The 20,120-nt window shown below is 38.1% G+C and overlaps 1 long non-coding RNA gene across 1 annotated transcript in view; it reads left to right on the top strand.

Annotated features, from left to right (window-relative positions):
- Positions 1 to 2,994, top strand: part of LOC129378910 (uncharacterized) — a 154,684-nt gene extending 151,690 nt beyond the window's left edge. Inside the window, exon 4 of the long non-coding RNA XR_008608109.1 lies at positions 2,810 to 2,994. This is a non-coding gene — a long non-coding RNA (uncharacterized LOC129378910). The remainder of the gene's footprint in view (positions 1 to 2,809) is intronic.
- Positions 2,995 to 20,120: the final 17,126 nt, after the last annotated feature.

The raw sequence follows: 20,120 nt of genomic DNA on the forward strand, positions 1-20,120 counted from the left end.
ACACAGAGGAGGAGGGGTGGAATAATTTTTCCGCTGATATTTTTAGCTTTTTCTGTGCGTTCATTTCTATTGTTAACAAGGTTGTGGGTGGAGCTTCATGCCACAAAGAGAAGCAGGTCAGACAGCCTGATCAATACACTCCCAGTAAATACGCTGAATATGTATGGGATTGTTCTCTGATGGTGCATTTATTCCCCACATATCTTCTTGTTAAATATCCTGTTTGATTCTGCGCCTGGCAGCTCTTCCATATCCTTTGTAAATTACTCAATTTGGAAGTGAGATATGAGCGGCAGCGCGCGGCCGCACCATTTTTCACATGCTGTACTGTACCTCAAAAATCTCGTTTTGACTGAAATCTTCTCATTCATTCACGGCTTATGTTCCTGAGAACGACTGGCAGGATGGAAATCATCAATTTGCTTCCTTTCCCTGCATATCAAGTACGAGTCAGGTCACCAAAAAAAGGAGCGAATGAGCTGGAGCCAATTCTGACGTCGTGATGCACTTTTTAGATCGAGTTTTATTTCTACACCGATGATGTCAAACTATATAAATGAACAAGATTTTCTACACAAACAGGAAGCTTCACTGCAAAAACTGCAAATATAAAAATGAGACAGAATTAACTTACAAGGAACTTTTTTGCAAGAAACAGAAGCTTGTTTTAAGTCAGTAGTTGCTTGAGATTTATGAAAAAATATTTATTTTGCATAAAAAATGGTAAAAAAGTCTTGTTATAATTGTACTACTATGTAAACAGACTTTATGTTTTTGCATTTTGCAGTGTGTGAACGTTAATAAAACCGTGTTTTCAGTCAATATTGATTAAAAAGGTTCCAGTTCCACTTAATACAGAGACAAAAACAGTGAAATAATTTGCCATTGAATTATGATTTTAACATCCCTGACTGTAGACAAGGATCTCCCACGTTAATTGTCAAAAGTAAATTGAACATTTAAGAAAACATTTCCAAGTTATGAGGCACCGTGTCACAGAGATATTTAAATTATGCAACTATTTATGTTTTCAATCAATGCCACTTGTAGTTTTTTGATGGAACTAACTGTGAGATAGTTTTGGTGAAAAAGTTACAGACTTTTATACACTTAGTTGCTTTTGTTTCCAGAACTTCTTCCTCTTTTTAATTTTGGATTTCTTTGCACCACTTTTGCTCTTTCTGCTTTCCATCTAGTGCTTCAAGTTGTTACGTCACGCATGTCTCTGAAAACAAAACAACTAAAAACAACTCAAAGCTAGGGTTAGGGTTATTTTCTTTCGTCTTATGATCTTGTGATGATGCAGAATAAACTCTAAAACTGATCCATAAACTTCCTGTAAACAGACTGATGCTGTGTGACGTTTATGTTCTTCTGCAGCTTCAAGTCTAATTGCGCTTGCATTTAATTAGCATGACTGACTTAAAAAATGTCTGATTTTAGCATAAACAATTGGAGTTAATCATCAATTTAAAAAATTAATAAATAAAAAATGCACTTACAGTCCTCCCAAAAATAAATCTACTTTTTTTCCAAATTAAAGTTACACTTAAATGTATTTGATTTGCAATAAACTGAGTTGTTTTTTGTTGTTTTCGTTGCATCTTAGCGAAAAGTTAAACATTTATTCTGTCATTATTATATTACAGCCTTGGATTGAAGCCTTGAGTCCTGCTCCTCCTGTAGCTTCTCCCTCTACGCTCAGTGATGTGGGTGTTTTATGCATACATTAATTCAATCATTTCAACACAAGAAGATGCCTTTCTGAGATCCTTAGCTTCTCCAGAGACATCAGGCTAATGCCGAGGCTGAAGTTCACTTCTTTTCACTTTTTCAATAACCCTTAAATGAAAGGATCACAGAGGTCGAGCTGAAAAGAAAGGAAAAACCGTGTTAATGCAAATCAAATTTCAGCCTAAAGGAATTAGAGGAATTAAATATGAAACATAGAAAATTCATCCTTCAGAAAGTAACTTCTGCCTCTCTTCAGAGAAATGGATCAGAAAAGTTCTTCATGTCTGTAGATGAACAGACTACAAAATAAAAAGGTTTAAATCAGAAATCATCAAGTTTTTGATTTGATTTGAAACTCTGAATTTTCCTTGTTTGTTTTTCTTTTCTAGAAAATTTCTGAGATTAATCTGAAAATCTCAGAAGTTTTGGTTGAAATTTTTTTTAACCTCCAGTGGTCTTTCTACATCTTCTGATTTTTCTTTTTCTATGAACATTGGTAAAATATTATAAGTCTGTATTTCTTTAGTAGTTAATTTAACTATTCTTATTTATGTTTGAGTAAATGACGTAAAAATCTAAATGAAATGAAAGTTTTGTTCTATTTTAAGTGTTTTGAGATGTTTGAAATATAAAGTGGAGCAGAAACTCTTGGTCGGTTGTTGTGTTTTTGCATATTTAAATCAAAATGAACTGTGGGGCCTGGCTATTAGTCTCCAACAAACACAACAAGGTCACTGGAGTTTCTTTCATTTGTTATTCTAAACAGGCTGTCATGTGGCTGTTTCCAGCCATGATGATGAATAATGAGTTTTTGGTTTTTGGTCACAGCTGGAGAGAAGCGAATAAAGAGGCTAATTAGAGAGAACAAAACAGTTAAAGTTTAGATTTTTGGGGGTTGAAGGTATTCCCTGGATAAATCCTGCTGAATGTCGCAGCTTCGTTTCCCCACTTAGCCGTGTTCAAACGTCTTCCTGCTGCAGGTGAAGCCCAGATTTTCTGCTTCAGGATTCAGCCGGACTTGGAGCTTTGCAGGAAGCATTCGATCTCAATCCCGTCTCCTGTCTCTGCTTGATAGGCCCGGTCGGAGCGGAGCGGCGCAGCGCTGTCGGCGGCGGCGGCGGCTTACCTGGGCGCTGCGCTCTGGATCGCCGCCTAATCATCTGGCCTCAAGTCAGGCAGGACAGCTGGGCCCTCAAAGGACCCACCGCATCTGCACCGCTGCAGAAGGACGAAGAGGAGGATGAAGGAGCAGAAACTAATCGCCCTCCTCGTCTGATGGGATGTGCATAACGATCCGGCGTCCTGCGCTGGCGAGGTGAGTGGAGAGCTGAGCGCCACTGGGACGCTCACTTAGAAACAAGGTGCAGTTAACGACCTGAGGGACGGAGCGGACTCGGCCCGGGAGAAAGTTTGACTCCTGGATTAGGAGTTTAAACAACAGCAACATTAAAACTATTCATCACGTCCTAAATGGGAGAAGCTTAAACCTCATCTGGATCTTAGAAGGCATGAATATATATCCTGTGATTATTGAGATAAATGATAATATTGTTGTTTTGAGACCATTTTGCTAGTAATACATTGATAATGGCATAATAATGCAAGTTCGCTCTCTCAAAAAACCAATAGTTTAACTTTGTGAAGACACTTAAAGGTATAATATTAGAAATATGTTTTTTTACATATTTAACTGTCACCACATGAAAACAGTATGAGACATAATCTGTGAGCTGCTATTGCCATGTGAAGAACCAAAACCAGCCAATCAGAGCCAGGAGGCGGGGCTTACTGCTGCCAATCAATGCCCCTTGGATTGTAAGATAACAGTCTGGAAGTTTTTGAAACGTCACGATTTCCAGAAACCAGAAAACATAAAGTTATTGTCAAAAAACAGCTGCATGTTTTTCTTTAAACATTGTTTTATAAATATTAGTAAAAATTTAGCAAAATGTTTACTTTGAATATTAATTTTCCTTTAAGTTCTCTGAGTTTTGGGAAAATATCCTAAAAGTTTTGTGAAGATACTCTGTAAGCTTTTGATACAAAGTAGTTTGCAGCCTGAATGATTCAGGAATATAACTTATAATATCCCTTAATGAATATTGCTTCCAAGTTTCTTTTCTTTCTTTTACGGCATATTTTGGTTTTCTGTAGTAAGTGTAATGTTTTTTTGCAATTTCTTGTATCTCTGCAGCATCAGACGCAGGTTTAGCTTGGAAAGGCTTCGCAGTGCAGCAGCTTTATCTCCCTGCAGTCGGATGCAGCTGCTGCTTCTCTGCTGCTCAGTGGGAGTTTCTCCAGGAAGCGGCTCGGCAGGGGGTCGGGTCGGGCCGAGCGATTAGCTCCGGCACATCCACGGATCCTCCGTGTTCTCAGGATCATTTGCCTTCCCAGATAGTTGACGCCGATGTGCGCCTGGCGACGCCTCCTCTGATGGTCACGTGATTTCAGAGCCGCTAACGCTCCGATCAGTCACCAGAAATCCAGCAATCACACTAAAGAACATGCAGAGAGAACGTCTGTTCCCCCTTCACTTTCAAATAATAGCTGTGATTTGCATATATTAGCTTTTTTTTAATTTTCTAAGCCTGCTCACACATCTGCTCAGAATTAGTCATTATCGTTTCTCGGTAATTTGGCAGGAGGGCGCCACAACGTCCTCCAAGTGCTCTCCTCAGAAACCCAACAGAACTTTATATCTGGGAAAATCTGTGCTTATTTTAGCTCCACGCTGCAAAATCACTCAACTTACCAAGTATTTTTGTTTCGTTTTTGGAAAAATAACTTTTCAGTAAAGTATAGGAACTTATTTTAAGTCAATAATCCCTTAATATTGATTTTGAAAAGTACTAATTCCACTGCCAGATTATTTCACTTATATATATATTTTTCTTTTTAATAAGTGAAATAATCTGCCAGTGGAATAAATCATTTTTTAAAATCAATATTAAGGAATTATTGCTTTAAAATAAGCTTAAAAACTCGACCAAACATGGGGAATGTTTTGCGGTGCAGGTGCTTCGTCTCTGTGATTATTTTAGTTTCTTCTCGCTGCGGGAGCGGCGGCGATGTTCTGCAGGAGTAGAAACGTTGCTGTCTGATCGGTAGTGATGATGGCGATGACGACAGCAGATGATTCTCACAGATGGTGGAGAAACTTAAAGGTTGGGCTGCTGGTCGTGGTGTTTGTTCTGCTCTCCTCCTGGACCAATCGCGCGGCTCCGGAGCCCCTCTGAGTTGATTAACCGCGCCGGCTCGCCGGCAGCTTCCCTGATTGTGATTACCTTCTGTGTTTTCTAATTTGGACCTGGCTTGAAGTGTTTCTAAGTCTGAGCGCTTGACATTCCCTCGAACGCGCCACAAAATCCGTCATTAGCCGCTGCGTGTGCGCGGCTCCTGCTCCTATTGTCTTTGTCTCATTTAATGCTTGTCTCGTGTGAAATGAACTATCAGGCCACCAAGAGCAGTTATGATAAAAAATGATGGTGGGAATCCTGAAATATGGAGCTTTATGGGAGCCACAGCCTACTTCTACAAGGTTAATGAACTCTCACTAACTTTAATAGTCTGTTTTCCGACTCATGCATCTTCATAAAAGCGCCCTTCCCCAAAGTCTGCAGGCGAGAGGTGCCATTTCAAACAGCTGTGCCAGGCGAGCCAAATGAAAGGAACCTCATGATGAATCGCATCCTCCTTCCTTCCATTTCTGCGCCGTTCACCTCACCTGGCAAACTGTCGGAGGATTACCTTCATTCCCCCTTGATGCCGAGATGTAAGCGAACGAAGCGGATGGGAGGGGGAGCGGCGTTGAGTTCCTAATCACCTGGACCGAACGAGGGCGCGCAGGGGGAGGCGGAGTCCCAGGGGCGGCATTAGGAGCAGCCGGGGTTGGAGCTGCAGGCTCGCTCGCAGGTTCACATTTTATCTGCTGTCTTTGTGTGTGGAGGCAGGTGAAGACTGTGGACCCTGATCCAAACATGTGAAGTTTGTGGTTATTTTTATTCCCTCGTTTGTGTTTAAAAGCTTAATTTGATCTGAAAATGAGCCGTATATCATATCCTACATGTCACATAACCAAACAGTCCTGAAGTAAAAGTACAAACAACCAAACAAAAATGTACTTTAGCAAAAGTACTTTATTTTAAAAACCCTTGAAGTACTTGTTGAATGTGTTCCAGTATCAGCTAGTTTTACTTTAACTTGAATAAAAATATGTTCTTAACCAACCTCTACGTGTAAAAACTCCTCCAAAATCATTGAAAACGTTCAATATTTGACACTTTGCCAGATATTCTTTAGGAAAAATGACATTATTTTGTTTTTTGCAGCTCTGCAGTTTGTTCATTAGTTCTTCGTTATGTTGGAAGAAACACACCCCAGACACAAACGTGCAAAATAAAATATGAAACATTTTATTTTGCACGTCCCCCGGGAGGCGAGGCAGAGATTAATCATTTTATTTTGGGCGGCGATGTAGAGTTTTATTTATATAGATATATATAGGTAGAATGTGTTTGGCGCTGGCAGCTTGTTCGTATTTTGCCAGCCGCTTTTCTTGCCTGTAGCTCAATGAAGCCGTGACATCAGGTGACATTTAAAACATTTGTGACAGCAATAACATTTCAAATATTGCGGTAAAAGCATCTTTGCTGTCAGGAGAGATGAAAGCAGGAGGTGAAGGAGATATGATCGGTTTATATTTTTGGAGCTGATAAACAAAGTCTCAGGAGTCTGTAGGTGGGTTTTGGTTTGGTTGGATGTTTCCCTTTGTTCCGGATCTGGAGGGGAATGAGGTTATTTAAAGTGTCGCTGTGTGTTTGAACACCTACACACAGGTAGGCCACCAATCTCAGCAGCAATTAGCCGTGCCAAAAACGACAGACTTAATTGTAGGCTAATGTTTGCATCGGGAAGGGGGTTAAATGCTCGTGTTGTTTTTGAGCTTTGTGCATAAAAACAGGTCAGTCTGTCAGGGAGGAGAGACGCCGCATGGTTCAAAGCGTGGGAAGAAAGTTACGGCTTATAGTCTGAAAAATATGATAATAATCCAGTCATTCATCTATTTAACCTGACATCCTCCAAACGTCCAGTCATCCGGCCAACTAGCAAAGTTTCCTCCTCTGTTATCAGCTCCTGCAAACTAAAACCTGAACTGGAATATTATCCATTCATTTCCGGTTCATTAAAACTGTGGGTTTCATTTATGGAGCGTTCAGTTTGTGGTGAAAATAAACATCAGAGGTCCTGGTTTCTGTTCTCCAGCTCTCTTTGGGTTCCAGTTGAACCTGACAGTGAGACGTTTCGTTCTGAAGAACTGCGGTTAATCGCTCAGCGTTGGTCTCTCCAGCTCACCTGCCCTCCTTCCAACCTCCGTCCGCTAATAACCGCTGTGGGTTTGGAGACGTGAAGGTCAGCCTCCTGCCCAACACGGCGCAGCGAGTTTCACTCTCAGACTCTATTTCTTCACCGTCTCTCCGGTTACCACCTTCCTTAACTCCCATTATGGACTCCGTCTCTTTATTTTCGCTCACCGCCTCTCAATCTCCGCCTCTCCGCCTCTCTTTACAAGCCCAGGCTTAACATGTCATTGGGAAACCTTGAGGATAAATGAGGTCTTCAGCGAGAGGCAACCATCGACTCGGCATTACAATAGAGTTAGAAACGATATAACTCACTGAATCTGCTGCAGGATGACAGCGCTGTTTGCTTTGGAAAGCCCATAAAGCCTGATGCAATAATCCTTGCAGGAGGAAAGGCAGAAGTTGTCATAAAATCAAACATATGCTCTGCAAGGGTGCTGAAATTGAATAATCTGTGACAGCGCTGTCCCAAAAAACAAATATGAATCTCCTCTTTCTTGCTTCATAGCCTCCATTTAAATGCACTCAGTGGAAAGTAAGGAAAGAAAACAGCATTTAGGTTGGGGTGAAATATGCTCCTCGTTAGAGTTGTCAGTGGGGAAAGCAGAGACGTTGAAGCTTTAATCGCCTCCCTTTCATACGCGCAGTAATGGGACTTACAACATCTGCGTCTCTGAGGGTAAGACGGAGGGAGGAAGGGAAGCGGACTGCGTCTTGTGGTCGAGTATCGCAGAGACCCTCTGGAAACATTCAAGTCGCCACAAAGTGAAAAGTGGATTATTTTAATTCAAGTGGGTTTTAAGGGGGTTGAAGTGGGAGAGAGGAGGCTGCTCCCCCTCTGAAGGTTTAAAAATAAATGTCAGCCCTTCTGCCGCCACCCCTGGGTTTTATCTCTGGAGACCCCGAGCAGCCGTTCACGTCTTCGTTTCTTTAAAGTTGTAGCTGCAGGTCTGTGGCCCCAGTGATCCCAGAGATCCCACAGATAATGGAGATAATAAATTTAGTTGCGTTTCCTTTAACCATAAAATTGTGCAAAATGAAATTAGAAAAATGAATCCGCTTAATGGAAACAGCAACTCATGTTTTTTAATTAAAGAAAAAGTTTTAGAACTAGGATGAAATTGTTTTAATTTTCACAAAAGGGTGATGCAAAAAAAATTTTTCTTTCATTACGAGTCAAGTGATGAACAGGATGCTACTACTGACAAAAACGACAAAGAAGAAGACAGCAGGAAGTGATTCTGCATGTTTTTTATTGACAAACTACTTCATGCGTGATTTTGATTTCATTTCTTATTTTCTGGAAACACAGCAATTGCGAATCTGTTTAGACGTCAGCAGGATAAAAAGGCAAATTTATTTTTGTAAAACTGCAATAGAAACACTTTCATCGCATCGCGAGTCATGTGAACATCAAGAGGATGTTACTACTGATGGAAACGACAAAGAAGATGACTTATAATGAGCGCAAAGTAATTCACATGTGATTTTAATTGCATTTCTCATTTTGTGGAAACACCAAAATTGTAAAAAAAAAAATTTTCAACATTAGCAGAATATCAACAAAGTTTTGCGTACATTTATAATGAAAAGTGATCCCAGACAATGCAAAACATTGTAGTAATGGACATATTTTATAATAAGTAACAACTGAGTGAAATGGCTTGTTTTAAGTAAATAATTCTTTAATATGGTTAAAATATATATTATAATGTATTCCACTTATAACTATACATTTTTCCCATATTATCAGTGAAATAATCTGCCAGTGTAATCAGCACTTTCTCATTAATATTAAGGATTTATGGAGCTAAAATAGTCTCTTCAATGTTGCTACAAAGTTACTTGTAATATTAAAATGTTTGCTCTATAAACTGCACAAAAACAATAAGTAATATTTTCTGTTTTGAATCAGTTAAAATCCATAAATACCCAACACAACTTTTGTTTTAAACAGAAATGTTCCTTTAGTCAGAACCTCAACAAAAATCTAATAATTATTTCCTGTAAACAAGTCAAAACTGATTAAAATAAAGAATTTTTTTGTATATTTCTCTATTAGTATCCACTGAAATACATGCATCCATCACTGATCCAAGCAGAAATCTTCTCAGCCTGATGTGGTTTGGCTGCAGATCTCTGCTGTGTGTTTGCATTCCTCAGACCTCCTCTGACTTGTTGCTGTTCACCTGAAACAGTAGCAACAGCTCTGATGCAAAAAGAGAATATTTTCTGTTGCTGTGATTTCAAACTTCACGCATCATATTCTGAAACTCAAGTGAATAACTCACAGTTGTCTTTCAAAGTTTTTCATCTTTTTTGGGGGGAGTTGAGGGAATTTATCACGTAAGCGCTGCATTGATGTTGCTTCTTGAGAAGTCACAGGACTCTTGTGGAAAACTGCAGGAGGCTGCAGGGGATGTTGGTAAGAGGAGACTGTAGTGTCATTATCCCAAACATGACCAGACAAAGTGTTTTCAGAGACCTTGTGACAGAAAAGCTGCTTAAACGTGACGAATCATCGCGTAATCGCTTTGCAACATGCAAAATCAGGGATTTTACTTCCAGAATAAAAGGAAGAAAACTGGTCATAGGACGACTTGAAAGGGAAAAATCAGGACATTCTGCAACAGATCTTTGTTTTACGTTTAAATAAAAAATGAGAATATGTTACTCATTGCACAGAGTGACATATTCCAAGCTTTTATTGTTTAAAATTTTAATGACTAATACTGTGGAAACACAAAATATTTTTGGTCTAGATGGTTTGAGATGAGGAAAAACTAACTTAAAAGTAACTTTTCAACAAGTGGATAATTTATTAAATCTAATAAAATACATACACTTCCTCCTCTGGCAGATTATTTCACTCATAAGATATTTTTCTTATCATACGTGAAATAATCTGATACCTTTTTGTCAATATTAAGAAATTATTAACTTAAACAAGTTCCTGTTTCTTGCTGAAAAGTTATTTATAAGTGATTTTCCTTATTTCGACATACTGATGTTTATTATTCAAAACAGATATCCACATCTGGTTGAAAATATTATTTAAAAATGCAACAAAGATATTTTTAAAATGCTTGCCTCGTCCAATTTGTTGATTTGAAATGTTTTTGTTTATTTCTGGTTGTTTGGGGGAAAATATGCCGGTTTTCTTCCAGATGCAAGTTTGTTTTATCAGATGTTTCTGTTGGTTTTGCAGTCAGAGGAAAATCTCACTGCTGCCTTGGAAATCAGTAAACTGAAGAGCCTCTTAATGATGAAAGACTTGAGTGATTAAACGACTGAATCTCCACTTATATCCAAACAAACATTTGACCTCGGGGTCAAGAAGGAAGCCTTCTGTCATCATTTCTAAACCCCACCAGGTTTTATCACCTCACTGATTCCTACTTGGATCTAAAAGCAAAAAGATTAATTTCAATTCAGAATATGTTTGACTTTTGGGGATGAAATAAAAAGCACAATTATTGTGTCTGCAGTGATTTTAAATGAAATTCATCAGCGTCTGTCTAATCCGGAGCTCCATTAACGGAGGACGCTGCTCGTCATATTAAGCTGTTTGGGATCTGAAGCCTCGTTTCACGACCTCCAGGGAAAAAAATACATCCAGTGCCGTTTATATTCAGGAATGAGACAAACCAAGTTGGACAGATGAAGATAATCCATAACAGTGACTGAGAATCACTAATTTGTTTGGAAGTTTTCTGTTTGATCATTATTTCATTGTGCCCCAGTTCAGTGTTTTGGTATAACTTGCTTACATGCTCGCTGTCAATCACCTGATGCCCACTGGAAGAAAGCAGAGAGCCTGCTGGGAAATATTCACTCACATTTAAATTGATTTGCAAACTAAACCGTCACATTTTCAACAGCTTGGCCTCGTTTTCTGCTGCGCTGATTTAAGACGCTCGATGGAAAGAGTTTGTTTTATAAAATGCATCTTATATAATTCTTCACAAATATAATTATAGTTAGTATTGATCAAAAAGTACTACTTCCACCGGCAGATTATTCCACTGAAAACATGGAAAAATGTCCTTTCATAAGTAAAACTTAATGAAGCCAGTACTTTTTAAAATCAATATTAGGGTATTATTGACCTAAACAAGCTCCCATTTCTTGTGTGTTAGTTAGTTTAGTCTTTTTTTTAAGTGTCAGATTTAATGTTTTTGCAGTGTACAAAACTGATTTTTTTTAAATTACATTTTAACATAAGAAAAGTATTACTATATGGATAAATAACAATAAAATGTTCAGATTAAAAGGAACTAAGTGGGATAATTATAAAAATGTGTGAGATATGCATGTGGATGCTGAGCTGTGACAGAGGAAGGATCTGTGATGACTCTCCTTTGTGCACATAGGATGCACAAATTCTGCAATTAAATAATAATTCCTTATTTTGGATTTAAAAAATCTACTGGTTTCACTTGAAGATTATTAAATTTATAACAAGAGATTTTTTTCTCATTTCATAGTGAAATATTGTGCTGGTGGAATTTGCACTTTTTCATCAATATTGATGAATTATTGGTGTCCAAACTGACAAATGTTAAATACAGATGAAAATGAAAAATTTGTTTATTGTGACTATTTAATTTTCTTTTTAGGTTCATGAATTGTTTTCTACTTTGTTGGCCAAATTTTCTACCATTCTTGATTTTTGGTCAGCGGCCAAATAAAATCATTACAAGGCCCACAATGGCCCCTGGGCCACACTTTGAGCACCTCTGACCTAAACAAGGTCCATAACTTGCTGAAAAATTGCTCAAATCAGTTTTGCCTTATTTCAAGAGCAGAAATACTTTCGTTGGAAACTAGATTTTGTGTTTTTGCAGTGAAATAGAAACTTCTCATATTTGTGGACCTTGAAGAATCCGAGCCGCTCAGAGAAAGCAGAACTCCCGTTTTGTCTCATGGACATTTTGTGCTGTTTGCAGATTTGTTGCTGCATGACTTCGTCTCGACCCGAACTGCTGCCACATCTTCCACCGTTCCACTCCAGCTGCTTTTGAAGCCCTAATTATTTTATCTAATGAGCCGCTTACATTACACGGATCAAAAGAACTGGAAAGCTTATAGTACTTTATTGTTTGCTGCAGCATCTAAGAACAATTTCTGAATCGGACGTTGGTTGAGTCACAAGGTGATGTTTTAATAGAAACTGAGTCATGATCAGACGCTGAAGTAAGATCGATAAAAGGCCCCTTTGATGCAGGGAAAGCAAAGAAATTAGCATTTCTCTCTCGGGTCTCAGAGATCTGGGAAACATGTTGATTTATGGATTCAAACCGAGTGTTGAATTTGAACAGCTGAAATAATGCAGACGGGAAATGTCCATCAAGTTTAGAACAAATATTACGTTAAACAGGAGTCCAATTGTGCAATTTGACATTTCGAAAATAAATGTATTTAATAGACGCATTTCAATTTGCAGAGAACTCACTTTTTTCAAAAGCAAACGTTTTGGCGGCTGGATGAGGTTCTTTGTCCCATGTTGAAATTGTTTGGTTTTTCTTTTAGCAAAACTGCAATTGGTTAATTTTTTTCACGTCACACGAGTCATGAGCAACAGCAGGATGTTACTACTGGCGGAAACCACAAAGAGGACAACAGGAAGTAGTTGGAGGATGATGGTGCTACATGTTTTTTAACAACTTAACTCATAATTTTTAAATTGCGTATCTTATTCAGTGAAAACACAACAATTGTAAATTTATGTTTTTTCAACATTTGCGAAATATTGATAAAGTTTTGCAGACATTTGTAATGAAAAAATACCCAGTGGCTCCAAGTAATTTCTTTAAAAGTAGATTTTTTTTCAGTTTCTGCTGGAATAATTGCATTTCATTTCCACAATAGAATGACTGCAAAACAATCAGTATTTTTTTTTTTGTATGTTTCAAATTTTTGACTTTTTTCCTATTTGTTGGAACAATTTTAAATGTTCAGAATTTTGATTTGGATTTTAAAAGTTTACAGCGTAGAAATATAAAGTATGCAGTAAATATGAACTGTAGAGGTGATAAAATACAGATTCTTTGTAGCATTTTCCACCAATAGCATCCCAAAGAAGAAAAGATTTCCCTCCATCTTGTTACAAAAATGTTGTCTTAATTTTAAAATCTAAAAATGATGGTAAGAAAAAGTTTTTTTAAATTAAAGAAAAAATAAAATCTTACCAAGTAATTTTGCTAACTTTCTAATTCAAATACCTGAATCCACTTTAAATAAGACAAAACTTTTCAGCAAGATGTGAAAGGAGTTTCGTTTAGGTCAATAATTTCTTACTATTGATTAAAAATACTGGAAGATTACTTCACTTATTAAAATAATTTTTTCCCATTTCATAATAATAATAATAATCTGCCAGCAAAATCAATACTACAGAATTATTTACCTGAAAGAAGCTCCGACATTTTGCTGAAAAGTTACTTATTAGTTTGTTTTTTATCTTGTTTCAGGTGCACTAAGATATTTTCTTCAGAAACTAAAATTCTTGGAAATATTTTTCTAAATATTTTGAAACATTTGCTACTATAAACAACTTTTGTTTAGCTGGACTGAGGACAAAATGGATCTTTAAATGATAAAGGTTGCAGAAGATTGTACGAAAGTCTCCCTGAGAATAAACTGATTCAAATTTTTCGGTATTTTTGGAAATTCGTTTGCAAAATTTTGCGAGTATCTTAAGCATTCCACATATCATGTATTTTTATGCCCGGCGTCTACCAATCCAGCACATTATTCCCCAGATTCCTCTGCTTTTCAACACTAACGCAGCTTTTCTAGCAGCTTCTGTGACGGGGGAATTAGGTTTATCCCTCCGTATATGCAAATGAGGTCCTTCTGCTCTGGGTTATCAAAGTAGATGGAAAATTGCTGTAAATGCACAAACAAGGGTGAACTAACCTCTTTGAAAACAAAGTGGAAAACTGGCAACTTTGAAGTGGTGCATAAAATTTGCGCTGAAGTGCCAGCAGTGAGGGTTTGGCGGAGGCCTTGGAGGAGCACTTGGACGAGACTCGCTGCAGCTGGTGGGGTCTGAGGTCACCAACAGATGTCCTTCACAGACTCCAACAGCGGCCTGTTCCTCTTTTCATCCCAGTTTTCATTTTGATCATCCAGAACTCACTCAAATGTAACTCACTGACTCACTGAAAAAGAAGAAAAAGCATCCAGAGAGGAAGGGCTTTCTGGGGGGTTTTCATATCTCTAACCAACAGTTCATGTTAAGAAATCCAAAACAAATCAGCTGCCTCATTTCTCACTACTTGTATCTCCCTGTTTTCTTTTTTATCCCAAACTGTAAAAGTGTTACAACTCCTGGCAAAAGAAGAATGCCTATAATAAACTGATTTCATTAATTAATTCAATTTTCTGATTTTGAAGATTGAATTTTGTAAGAATCTGGATTTGTTTTTATGATAATAGTGCCGGAGAATAAACTTAAACCCCAATCAAACAAAAAAGTAAATATTAGCTGCCATAAATATGTTGTTTATGTAAACAGTGTTTACAAAAGACAAATGCTATTGTAGCTTTAGCTTGTTAATCCTAGTGCAGCAGCTAATTCCTTCACTTTGCTAAATGGTTAACACAGAACAATTAGCATTAGCAGCAACTCAAAGTAACAATACATGATACCAAATTAGTATTGGTGGCATAAACAAATACCTAAATGGCCTAAATAAACATGAACATTTGATATAATGATGGTGGATTTTCATTCAAATAGTCAAAGCCTGAATCTTATTTCTTGACCCTGAACAGCCACCAATTATGTAGAAACTGCTTTTGGAAACCAATTTCAAGCTGCGAATGAGACGGCTGGCAAATCTGACCACGTTTCTCTTTTATTAAAGCTGCTCTGCAGCAGCCTGCTATAAAGTGGTCACATTACAGCACCAGTTTATTAAAATCCTTAATAATTCATGCATTACCCATATTGCTGATATCCCACATTGATTGATTGCAAGTTTGATAACCAGCTTACCCAGATAAGGACATAATACTGGCCGAACTTCTGCTCTTTAAGCACATAATCAAGAAGAAAGTCTCCACCATGACCTTTTATTGTTATCCCTTGTTCCTAATTGGTCTTTCCTATGATTATGTTTAGAAATTAATTACTTTTATGAGCGGTCCTGCTTCGTTACATGGCAAAGTGCCCTTTGTGTTTTACAACCATGAGGCAAACCGAACGGTGGCACCGCTGTCAGCATGATTGATTACCTCTGCAAATGTCTTAAGGTTGAGCCTCTCACCTCTCGACATTTTACTAGTTTCCTTTTCCTTAACTTTGACTCTAAAGTTGACAAAACGAATAACAAGAGCAGGGAAATACCAAACAGTGAAATCAGCCATAAAAGGGAATAAATGTCAGGGAGAGATTTGGCAGGAAGAGAGGAGCTTTAAAGGAGACCTGTTGTACAGAATTCACTTTTTCACATTTTTGGGTCTTGGGTATTTAAAATAAACACCCTGTTGCTTTTTGGGAGCAAGTTAATTCCCCCAAAAAACCTCCTGATTGTTGAGTCACATTGATCGGCACTGTTTCCCTAGCAACCCAAGCTGAGATCCAGCATGTTTGGTCAGCTGGATTTACTGCTGTATATGCTGCACAATGGCTGCTGGAAAAAAAATGAGTGTTTTGTTTTTTACTTCCCATACAGAAACCACTTTCTGCCTCCTTGTTGGTTGTGCAGCAGGTTCCACTTCTGCTTTTCAAAGCTGTACAGTTGTATAATTGAGCATCTGTGAATTTGGGTGACTTTCCTGTGACACACTTGGGACTTTTGTGGAATTTATGGAGTTGTTTTTGAGATATTGTTCTGGAATAGATGAGTTACTTTAAATAAACTTGAAGGGTCCTCTTTCTAAATCCTTGAAATGTACGTTCCCAAGAATTAGAGAACACTTTACTGAAATTTACAAGTTAATTTCCAGGATCATGAAAGTTTATTCTGGTTCCTTAAGGATTATGTTCCCAGAATTCAAGAGGACACATTGATCAAACTTACAGATTCCTTTCCCGAAGCATTTCCTGTATTTTTGTTGGTTCTGCTTTTCAGACATGAATGGTTGTATAATTGCTCATCTATTGGCAGCCATGTTCATGTGCAGGTGTAAATGTTGAGCTGGGGGCGTGGCCAGAAGCAGCTTATTTGCATTTGAAGTGAAAGAGGACAGAAACAAATTCATTCTGAGTAAAAACATATGACCTAAGAAATATTTTGTGCAAAAAAATGTAATGAAAATGTTTTGTTTCGACCCATTTCAATCGGTTTTGAAGAAGCAAAGCAGGTCGACTTCCTGACATTAGTCCTTCTGTTTCCTTCTAATTTAACCTCCTTAAGGAGCAAGGTGGTTCTTTTAGTCTTTCCAAAAAGGCTTTTAAATTTATTTTCAATACCGAGATTGTTGTTGCATTTTAAATAATTCATAACAAGTCGTTTTTAATGTACTTACAAGTCTTGGCTTTCCGCATCTGAGGACTGGACTAGCATGAATAATCCTCCTGAAACCATGTTAGGTGATTTTTATATATATATTTATATCCCTGAGCTTCAACGCAGTAATTCATTTGGTCGGGATGGAGGAAGCAGAGTGGAGGGTATACGTCTTCTTGCTCAACGCAGCCCACTCACCTCCAGCCCGGCGTTTTCCCAGCAGTAAATGTCATGCTCCAGCCGTGGAACAATAACTCTGCGCTGCCTACATGCTGCCTACTATTCAATGTGGATAAGTGATTTGCCTTGCAGCTGTGTTGACCTGTAAAGTATACTCACCAGGGCTTCTGTTATTATGAGCTCTGACAGCGGTTCAGAGGTTCAGAGGATCTGGACGCCGAACCTAACCGGAGGATTTTCACATCAACAATTAATGGCTTTTGTTTAAGATTAGCACAATAACCTTTTGTTTTTACAGCTAAAAATGGGAATATAAGTAACAATGTCCTGATTTTATTAGGTTTATCTTCCAAGCACTGAAAATGGGTGGAGCAGAAACATTTAATTATATTAATCCAGCTCAAAACATGAGTCAATAATGAACAATCTCTAGAACAAGATATTTTCCCCATGTTGTAGGGAAATAATCTGCCTAAAGAGCTTGTAATTATTCAGCACTATTAAGGAATTATTTACTTAAAACAAACTCCTATATCTAAAGCTAATAACTGACCTAATTCAGCAGAAAAATCACAAAATCCAGCAAAGTATTTTTGCTTAGTTTCCAGTCCAAGTATTTTAATACACTTGAAATATGACAAATTAACTTAAAAGAAACTTTTCAGCAAGAAACATCTTCCAGCAGAAGCAATACTTTTTCATCAGTATTTAGTAATTACTGACATAAAACAAGCTCTTTTATCATTCTGAAAAGTTACATGTAAATTAGTTTATTTTAAGTGTACAAATATGTGTGCAGTAGAAATTAAACCAAAATTACTTGGTGACGTTTGTGTTTTTGCAGTGTACAGTTTGCTCTAAACGCTCATCATGTTGCATTCAATCATCTTTATTTGGAGATGATTGAGTGATGGTTTGTTTATGTACCAGTTCGGTGTGGAAAAACTTTTTTTTTAAAATTCAAGTTGCAGAATTTCTCAACAAACATTGAGTCACAAACCAAAATAAAAAACTAAAAATCCTGATAAACTAGCAAGAGGACAGAAACTCTGCCAAGGCAGAAATCAATGTAATATTTAGCAGCAATAATATTGTAATTTGAAATTTAAATAAAACATTGAGAGCTCTTTCTTTGCGAATGCTCCATATTCCTATTAATCTAGGATGTCATATTGCCACACTCCGCTGGAGGTCTGAGAGGAAGCGTTGGTCTCGCAGCAACTGAAACAGTTTTTGGTTTTTGGGGAGCAGAAAAAGAGAGGAAAGCTTTGAAAGATGCTTTGTGTTTCATGCTGCTGGGCCCCCTGCTGTGCTGCTCTTTCATGGGAACAGACTTTCATTTTCATACTTTCAAGTACATTACAAGAGGAGCTGCAGCAGGTTGACTTTCTGCCTTTCTTCAGTTATTATTAACCGAGTTGGGAGATGAATCCGGGTCCATTTCAGTAAATTCGTCTGTGCAGAAAGCAACATTTGATGAGAGATTGCTTTAATTAATTTTCTGGCTCTGAATCAGGATGTTGTAGCTTTCATTTGCAAGGTGGAGCCTTTTCTAAAGGCAGCAGTTATTAATACTTAAAGGTTTTAAAGTTGATTAAAAAGAAAAAAATGAGAAAAACCCCGAGGCAGATTCCTGACTCAGTTGAAGAAATTCAGACATACATCTAAAAAAACTTCAGTCTCCTCATTTCTAATGGCTTAGAGCCGCAGTAATTTGGGAAACAGTAGTTCTCTCACACACAGGCCAATTCTGAGATGATTTCCTCCAAAATGGAGGCTGAGCCTTCATCAGCTAAAGGAAGAGTGACCGACGTGAAGCCATCCATTTGTGAATGTTTAATAACTGAATGGAGAGGCTATCTGCGCTCCACAAATTGGAACTGTGCAAATGATGGATTTTTGTTCCATCAATGATCTTATTCTGAAACGCAGATCAGAGTCTAATAAACTTGTTTCTGAGATGTTGATTTTATTCTGATTGGTGTTAATTTTGGTAAATTACTGGTTGTTCTGCTTTTTCATATGCATGTTTTTGTCCATAACTTTTCGTAAGTTAAAAACCTGCGGATTTTATCAGCGTTAAAGCTGTTCTGATAGCATTAAGATAACTTCAAAACTATAAATCTGTTACATTATGGTGAAATAAGGATCCAATAATAGATTTAAAAAAATATTTCTGCCAAAGAACTCAGAACTTTCAGATTCATCTGAAAATTTTTTTTTTAAATTCTGAACTCCAAAATTTGAAAATGTTTGTTAGAAAAAATTCAAAAGTTTTTAAATTAATCTCAGAAAAAAAGAAAATTTGAGATTAAACATTGAAATAAACAAGAACATTTCTGAGGTCCAAAAGTTGAATGTTTGCAACAAAAAAATCTGAAAATTTTAGTTTTAATCTCAGAAATTTGAACTCAGAAATTTGTCACCTTGTTTAGTCAAAAAGTTGTGGGAACACAAAAAGAAGAAATTTTGAGATTTAATCTTAGAAATATTTGTGACAAAAACCTTGAAATAGTTCAACAAAAGAAAATAAATAAAACTAAGGAATTTTGAAATTTAATCAAAAAAACTTTCTAGAAAAAACTTGAAAGTGGAAAATATCAATTTTCAAAAGTCAAAATGATAAATTTTGGATCTAATAGATTTCAAACTTTTTTTCTTGAAAATGTGTAACTTTAGAAGCTCAGAAATGTCCAAACCTAAAGATTTCTGAGACTTTAGTTGTAAATGTTCATGTTAGAAGTTCTGCCATTCGGATCAGCGCCGTTCAGACCCACATCTCTTCGGGTTTCATCCAGACTTCGACCATAATCTCATTAATCAATAACGTCTCAGCCTCGGCTCACAACATGAAAGCTATTACAATAAGTCACATTCTCTTAATTAAATCCGCCCCGAAGCTTCGATGCAAACAGGAGCTGAAGGCTTGTTTAGGCGAGGAGGGAAACGCCGAAGCGTCACCCCGGCGTCTCTGCGTCGGCAGAGCAATTAAAGCGAGAGACGCAGGAAAACAAGAACACGATGAGCGTGTCGCCGCCAACTGATGGGTTTGAAGCGTGTTTACGCCGACCCAGGGGCCGACAGAGGGGCCGACCCAGGGGCCGACAGAGGGGCCGACCCAGGGGCCGCCAGAGGGGCCGACCCAGGGGCCGACAGAGGGGCCGACAGAGGGGCCGACAGAGGGGCCGACCCAGGGGCCGACAGAGGGGCCGACCCAGGGGCCGACAGAGGGGCCGACCCAGGGGCCGACCCAGGGGCCGACAGAGGGGCCGACCCAGGGGCCGACAGAGGGGCCGACCCAGGGGCCGCCAGAGGGGCCGACCCAGGGGCCGACAGAGGGGCCGACCCAGGGGCCGACAGAGGGGCCGACCCAGGGGCCGACCCA

Source organism: Poeciliopsis prolifica, unplaced genomic scaffold (assembly GCF_027474105.1).
Source record: "Poeciliopsis prolifica strain line A6 unplaced genomic scaffold, Auburn_PproV2 SCAFFOLD054, whole genome shotgun sequence".
NCBI classification, from domain to species: Eukaryota; Metazoa; Chordata; class Actinopteri; order Cyprinodontiformes; family Poeciliidae; genus Poeciliopsis; species Poeciliopsis prolifica.